Here is an 8,896-nt window from a genome sequence, read left to right as displayed (position 1 = left end):
GTATCAAGTTGACCGTTACTATCAATCTGTGTAATATCCTTTCCCACCACCTCCTATGGAAAAGTAGAATCTGAGACCTCTACCTAGCTATCAGCTAGTTTCTCAAACTCCTCATGCAAGTTCTTGGGAATTGTGTCATCTGTCCTGTGAGAAAATCTGCCAAATAGAAATCTTGTCAACTTATCCACTTTAGTTGGGTCAGACAACATGTCATTCATTATACGGTGGTGCTCAACCAACTGTTCAGACATGTCATGGCTTATTTTCATAAGTTTATCTCGAATGTCTAAATAACCATCCTTTCTACTGTTTTGACTCTGGATATCAATTGTCCAAGATCGTGTCCTCTGAGACTTTGTACTATACCTGTCCATTCTGGATAAAGTAGAGTGTAACCCCAATAGGATATAACTTCTTCAAACGCCAAGAACTAACATGCAAATGATTAGAAGTAGCATGCAACCATAGATTTTGACATGCAACTGATTAGAAGCAACATGCAACCACCAAATTATGACATGCAAGATCTGGGTAGTTTTCAAAACTGACATGCAAGATCTGGGTAGTTGTCAAAATTGACATGTAAGATCTGGGTAGTTGTCAAAACTGACATGCAAGATCTGGGTAGTTGTCAAAACTGACAAGCAAACTTCTACAACCAGTAAATTCACCAAGAACTAACATGCAAATGATTAGAAGTGGCATGTAACCATAGATTTTGACATGCAACTAATTAGAAGCAGCATGCAACCACCAAATTATGACATGCAAGATCTGGGTAGTTGTCAAAACTGACATGCAAGATCTGGGTAGTTGTCAAAACCGACATGCAAGATCTGGGTAGTTGTCAAAACTGACATGCAAACTTCTACAACCACCAAATTAACCAAGAACTAACATGCAAATGATTAGAAGTAGCATGCAACCATAGATTTTGACATGCAACTGATTAGAAACATGCAACCACCAAATTATGACATGCAAGATCTGGGTAGTTGTCAAAACTGACATGCAAACTTCTACAACCACCAAATTCAACAAGAACTAACATTCAAATGATTAGAAGTAGCATGCAACCATAAATTTTGACATGAAGCTGATTAGAAGAAACATGCAACCATAAATTATGACATGCAAGATTTGGGTAGTTCTCAAAACTGACATGCAAACTTCTACAAACCCTCAGGCTGGCAAGATCATGGCTCTGATACCACTGAAATGTCCCTTATCTGATTTTTTATGATATTTCCAACCTCTAATCATATTTTCAAGATCAAACAACTAATATCACAAAGATCCACCAAATTTCTCAAGAAACCCCAAATCGGGTATGCCGAAAATAGTGCCAAAAAGCTTCACAGCTTCACCTGTTATTAATAAATCTGAAAGTAGACATTTTTACAAAAATTTGAGCATCATAACAGCCTATAAAATTTCATTTCCAGATCTTTACAACATGCACACAATAGTTCCCAAATGGAGGACAAAAACAATGCTCATCGGGCTCCCAAAAATAGCACAAAATAGCCCGAAATCACCACAAAAACTTAATAATCTATCACAGAAGTATAATCATATCCAAATACATATTTTCAGCTCTATTTTAACATCTAAAATTCTGATATACATCAGCAACCCAAACTGATATAAAATACTCAACCGGAAACACCAAACTCTTACAAAAAATACACCCGAAAATTCACAAATTTGCACTGTTTAGCACAAAGGCAAACTCTGTATGAGCATGCACATGGAATGGCTTCAAACTCCCATCCTTAGCCTTCTTGGAAACCTACAAACTCCCGTTCTTGGGTCTCCCTGGAAACCTGCAAAATCTCATTCTTGGGTCTCCTTCTCCACAGGTTTGGCAGCCTCTGAAGAATAACAAAGAATGAGCAAAATCATGTTCTGGAATGAGCCCAAAATGCCTCCAAACTCCTTAAAAGAGGGCATAACCATAACTCACGTCGAAGAGAGGTTAATGAAAAATATTTTAATAATAATTTTCATTTATTATTCCAACGGTTTCCAAAGATTAACCCCCCCTTTTTTCGAAACTTCACTTTCTTGGGCCTGCCTGCCTTAGCAAAGATTATTATTTTTTAATTATTTGAAAAGAGGACATGAAAATATCTGAGAGAGAGAGAGAGAGAGAGAGAGAGAGAGAGAGAGAGAGAGAGAGAGAGAGAGAGAGATTCTCATGCAATAAGGTTTGTGTGCATTACCATGAATCAAAGAAAGGGAAGATTGAATGGTCTAATAGGCTATATATGCCTAATAGCTAATCCCAAAAATAAGAAAACAAGAAATTGGGATAAAACGGTCTCGTGGCTTGGTGTTCTTGGTAGTTAGTCATGTGCACTTGTTAGAAACTTACAAACGCATATGTATGTGTATGTGTACCCACTTGTGGATCAATTTTGTGGTATCACCATAGAGTGTGTATCTATGTTTTCCTAGGATTGTGAAGCTTTCCTGATACTTAGTATTTAGCAATGCATTTCCTTAGGGTGGAGAAGTATCACTAATACTCATTCAATATTTAACAAAAAATAAAGGTAAAAATGAATTTCCTCAAGATGGAGAAATATCACTAAACCTTTGAGGATTTATGAAAAAATTTATGTGTTTCCCAGATATGATATTTAGTAAATGTGCTTGTGTATAAAAAAGAGATGAAGAAATAATGCATAGATTTTAGAATGACCTAAAAATCATACCAAATAAATAAGGCTAAAGGGCTCCAAGCCATACTCAAAATTTTTATTTGCCACCCCATGATTATTGGTAGAAAATAAGGAGGGCATATGTATGCCCCCTACTTAGGATGGCTATGTAGCCATAGACATTGTAATATATGATAATCAAGGATAATCACTTCTATCAATAAGGAGATATCCTCTATCAACAATATGTGCCATAAAATTAGCAATGATAATTGACTAGTATAAGCTAAGGAAATAGATAAATTATGAAAGGTTGTAACACTTATGAGATGATACCCTTGTAAGAAAGAGATCGTGTGTGAAAGACATCTACTTTTGAGAGGATTTTCATGAATGAAGATGAAAACTTCAAGAAAAATGAGGAGAAGAAGAATAATAATTCACCTATTGAACCCCCTATGTATAAATGGGATAGAAATTCTTGGATAAATGATTGAAAACATCAAAGCGTGTAATAAAGAAAAACGTTAATAATTAACATAGTGTTGCAAATAAAGAAGAGGTTCAATGATCAAGGACATGCACCTACTGTAGAAGAGAGATTCATTAATAATATATAATTCCTTATAGGAAATTAATGTCACATGATAAATAGATGCCATTGTACTAAGGAAAGTGGGTCCTTGGACAAAGGGAGATAGAGAATGTATGAAAAACCTTTCCCCCCCAAGTATGAGGTAAGAGAAATCTACAATGGATTATATAAAAAAATCTTTCCAAAAATAAAGATTGTTCATAAGAAAAAATTGATATCCATGCACAAAATATAAACACTCCATATCCAACAAGAAGTATCATAGAATAATACAACACCATATAGATCTAAAGGAAGAAGCATTATAGGATATCGAATTTCAAACATAAGATGTTAGAAAAGATATCATATTAGCCACAAACTATAGATGATTACTAAATGAGAAATATTAGAATCCAAGGTATAAGAGGATATTTGATAGGCATAGACACATAATCTTTTATGTAACAAAGGTTTTCATAGCCAAAGAATAGAATATACCTTAAAATAATGAAATCTATAGAGGAATGAAGTAGGAAGATGAAAGGACATCATGTTATGCCTACTTAGTTATCACAAAACAAACAAAATGGGGAAAATTAATCATTTAAAGAAAGGAAATGGAAAATCTAATATATGCCCTACATGAGAGATTATTTATAATAAAGACACACTTAAAAGCATACGATTATATCTAGCATGATAATCCCTATGTAACACAATAAATGCATGCAAGAGAAAACATCAAACTAAAAGAAAATACAAGCTCATAAAGGATATTCAATGCACTAAAAAATAAAAGGACATATTACATCTCCCTAAGTAGTTTAAATTTGTACTATACATGCGATTTTAAGAAAACATAACATTGCACTTAGGATGTTAGCCCATAAGCAATGATTGTAATCCCCAATTGATAATGCAATTAAGAGTGGGAGATTGTTAACTAATTATTATATGCATGTATGTAAGAGATTCATATTATTTTTTATGTTGTTATTGATGTCAAAGTATTATTGTGTTAGACATTATGCTAACTCGGTAGTATACCATATGATTATATTCATGGAGAGCATTTGAAGAAAGTATGATGAAGATAGAAGTGATAAATAAGGTATATAATGGGTACTTGAATGAGTAATAATAAGATAATGCAATATTAGTTTGATTAGTTTACAATCAATTATTATTGTAATGTATTAAATAATACAAGGTTAATGAAGTGAGATTGTATTCACTGAGTGACTACAGTATTGCCTGAGTAGTTTGCAAAGAAAAAGAGGAAGACAATATTTCCTAAGCAAATTAGTATTAATTAAGTACTATATTACCCAAGTAAAAGTAATACTTATTGAATAACCGCTAGATGAATTTTTTTAGAGGATTGGAATATGAGGCTGAATTTTGATGAAAACATGGAAAGTTTGAGATGGTATAAGGAATGAGTCAAAGCTTGTTAAAAGATATATATGGCTAGGAAATTTCAAGAAAGATCTGATGATGGAAATTAAAGAAGGATTAAATGATGGAAAAAAATAAATATGAAAATTATATTTTATGAGTGTCTAAATTCATTGTATGAAGGAAATTTGTTATGAACCTAAGATCAATGATTGTGATTAATTAGAAAAGATGGAAGGATCTATAGGCCCATTGAGAAATCTATCTAAGGAGGAGGTTATGATAGTTATAGGTTGCTAGATAAGAACTGATTTCAGGTTTTCGATGATAATTAGTTGTTGAATGTTTATGAATAAAAATTATTGTGGAATAAAGAGTTGAGCTAGGTGAACTATACATAGAAGAGGAAAGACAAGAAGCAGAGTTGGGAAAAGAGTTAATCATTTGAGTGAGAAAAGGAAAGAGAAAGAGAGAGAATATAGATCTAGAAAAGAAAATGTAGTTTCTATTCTTAATAGATCATTTATATTATTAATATTTAATCATTTTAGAAAAAAATCTCAAAATAATTGAGTGGACCTCCCAAGTCTATGAAATCCTATATGCTAACATTGATTGTGTGTAACTCTATTAAATCAAATCACTCTTTAGTCAGGAAAAAGGAGTGATAAGGTCTAGATGATATTTTGGTGAACATTAACAATGTGTACAGGTATGTGTAGGATCATGGTGGGCCAAACTATGGCATTAAGTGGCAATAAAAAATCCGTACATCAATGTTACTCAACTTGATGTCAAATCTTTAACTAGTTATGAACTTATGAACCTTATATATATATATATATATATATATATATATATATATATATATATATATATATATATATATATATATATATATATATATATATATATATATATATATATATATATATATATATATATATATATAAGAATAGAATCTATAGTAAATTGAATGTAGTTTCTAAATACTAGCCTCTTTCTAAAAATAATAATAATTTAATTTGTGTAAATTTGGAATTTCAATGCAGAAGCACATAAAATTTCAAGAAAAAAATGATAAGTAGTTGTATGTTTGACCATGTTAATCAAAATCCCATGATAATATGCTTTCTTAAGATTTTAGATATTTAAACTAGAATCATACCCAGATGTGATGCATACTCATACTCTGATGTCTGACCACCTTAACTCATTCAAAATTATACAATTTTTATCTTAAAAAATTCCTCAAAGTAGGAAAAATATGGAATAAATACATCTTTTGAATTTTTAGAACGTTATACCATTTCAAAGTTATAACTTTTTGACAATCTGTAGTTCCTCTCGTGTTTGCAGTCTGTACCTTGTCTATTTTTGATTCGAGAGATACTTGATACTCTTTCGATATTTGTACCTTGAGACGACCTGAGGGTCGAATGTTATATTTTGATTTCCGTACCATAGATGCTTTTTTACTATGCTATTCAGTTTATCATATTTGCATGTTGATGTTATTTTGAGATGACAGTAGATCTATGATAACTGATTATCTGGTGATATGATGTATTGGACCTATTTGTTGACTATGCTATGAGATGGATTCTATACTATGGTTATTTACTTCATTCTCATCTTTTACGCTTTCTGTGAATGTGAGTGATGTAAATGGATTAAATAGGTAATTTAATACATGTTGCTTCGGCTATGATATTATTTTCCATTGCACTTGATCGTGTGTTTTAGTGTGCAAGAATTATATCCCTGGCAGTGGCCTATGGAGTTAGTGATCCAGTTGTTCATATTTTGCCAATGTCGCTCCTATATGGTCGACGTATCCTTATTTATTTGTTTTATATTAAAGACCTTTCGTTGATTAGTAAATCCGAACTCATTGCATTATGTGATTAGACCAGTGAACATGTTTGTGCATTTAGAAGTTCGCATTCTTCGCGAAAGTGTTAAGTGTTTTTCTATAATTTTTGGGTTTTTGGGTTTTTAATCTTTTGGATTTAATATCTGGCAGCTTTGCCTTAGGTGAATTTCCATTACGGATAATAACATGTTTTGGTTTGGGTTGTTTCAGAGTTTAACTACTCCAACAAGCTATTTTCCATTACCAGTTATTCACTCAAAATGAATAAATATTGGAAAAGTGAATTCATTATTCACTTCTCACATTTTGGAAAAATTGAGTTTGGAGAGCAAATTTGGAAATCCTCTTCTGAAGGATTATTTTTTTCCTCGTTGCGAGAGCTGTGAGCATGGGATCTTTGCGAGGTTGGTCTCATTGGATTCGGCTCGAGGAGTTCTCGCTTTGTCGACAGTTTCAGCAGTTTCGGCGGAGTATTTATTTTATTCTACAGGTTTCAGTTTCGACCCTTTTTGCTGTCAGGTAGGGCCTTCCCGTTTTAATGTTTTTTCTCTATTTCTGCTTCCATTTCTTGTAGCAATATGTTAGGAGGCTGTGAACTAGTGTTCCCCTCCGTTTCTGTTTTCTAGTTCTGCCCAGTTGGTTGGGTATGAACGTTTTACCTGTTTTTGAAATCGGGGGTTTGGGTTTTTGGGCCGTTATGTTGGCCGTTTTTGCATACGGTGTCCGTTTTTGATTATTTTTGGATTTTTGGGGTTTTTGAACCCAAAGGCCAAATGGGTTTTAATTTTTGAATTTTTCCAAAATTTGGAGTTTTTACCTCATTTTGCGTGTCGCCCTATTTTATCGGGTTTTCTTGGCACATTCTGGTTTGTGGACTTGGATGATCCATGTGGATACCAGTCCGAACACTTTTGCATCTTTTGTTGCATTGGGATGCGTGTAGCATCCGTCATCCCGATTATGTTTTCGGTCGATTGACTTTTGCTTGCATTCTCATCCTGTCCTTGTGTATGATCTCTGTGATGGTGGTGCGCCACCCACATGTATATTGTCGGGTGACTTGCGGGGCTCGATCTTCTGTGGTACTTCTGGAAGTTGTGATCATTGGGGTTGGGTTGGGAGTTTGCATACCTTCGGGCACTCATCGTTGGATGAGCATGGGTAGGGTAGGGTAGCATATGGAGCGGGCTTCTATCCTGTAACTTGGTGACTACTTCCCGGTTGGCAGAGGAAGTTTTATATAAGTGATAATTAAATTAAAACTTGGGGTGGTAATAACATTAAAGATAATAAATGGTACTTTTTTGTATTGGCCTTCCGTTGAGGGAGTTGAGCTACACAGTGTATTGGCCTTCCATTGAGGGAGTTGAGCTACACAGATCTGAGCTTGGGCTTTGATGCCAAGCAACTCTCCATGATGTCAGTCCCTATGTAGTAGCCCATTGAGGTGTTTGACTAGGACCTGTAGTTTATGCATTGTCCTTGTCTTGGATTTAGTCATCATACTGCTTGGCATGTGTGTTAGCCATGGTTGTTGTTTTGTGTATGTGTGGTTGGATCATTATCTCCATCAGCACGGCGGGTGTGGACCTATGGGTGCCACATGGTTGGGAGGCGTAGCTACCGTCACCACTGCTAGGGACCGGTGTACAGAGACGGTCTTTTGTTCTAGCATGATCATTTTTGGATGTGTTACTTGGTACTTCGGTATACGGAGTATGCTTCTTGTGATTTGTACTCTCATTATGATGTTATCATGCTTAGATGATGTTAGTTTTAATGCTTTCCTCATTATGATGATTAGCATGTAGTAGATGATGTTATCTGATTACAGGGTTATCTTATGTTACTACTAGCATGTTAGATTTCATTACTTTTATTGTAGCATGTTTAGTAGTGATGTCCCTATCACGACAGCACCGATGATCTAATCAGTGGCTTGGGATGTTATGCGCAAGGGATGGCTAGGGCCCACAATGGTTCTATGATGCCATTGATGGTTGGGAGGAACCGCGTACTTAGTTGGTTATTTTTCTTATTGCGATGTTATTTCAGTTGTCGTGATGTTTCCTTTCTGTACTTTCCCTTCTTTGTTTGATAGATGGTTAGATTTCATTTTCTGTTACTCAATTTTGGTTCGAGTGTTTTGGCCTCGAGATGTGGATCCGGTACTCCCCGGTGTGGAGGTTCTTTTATCGTTTTATCCCCGTTTTTGAGTTTTTGTAAGTGTTTTTATTTTCTATGGGCGACATTTGTTCAGCATTGTGCGACACTGATAAAGTATTGCACGCCCATAGAAATAATGTCGCATGAAAATAAAATGTGTCGCACGCAATACTGAAGAAGTGTCGTACGACACTGGAAGAGTGTCGCACGGCT

The sequence above is a fragment of the Cupressus sempervirens genome, chromosome 8 (assembly GCF_028749045.1).
Source record: "Cupressus sempervirens isolate cs-2001-9-10 chromosome 8, ASM2874904v1, whole genome shotgun sequence".
NCBI classification, from domain to species: Eukaryota; Viridiplantae; Streptophyta; class Pinopsida; order Cupressales; family Cupressaceae; genus Cupressus; species Cupressus sempervirens.
This window is presented reverse-complemented; position numbering follows the sequence as displayed.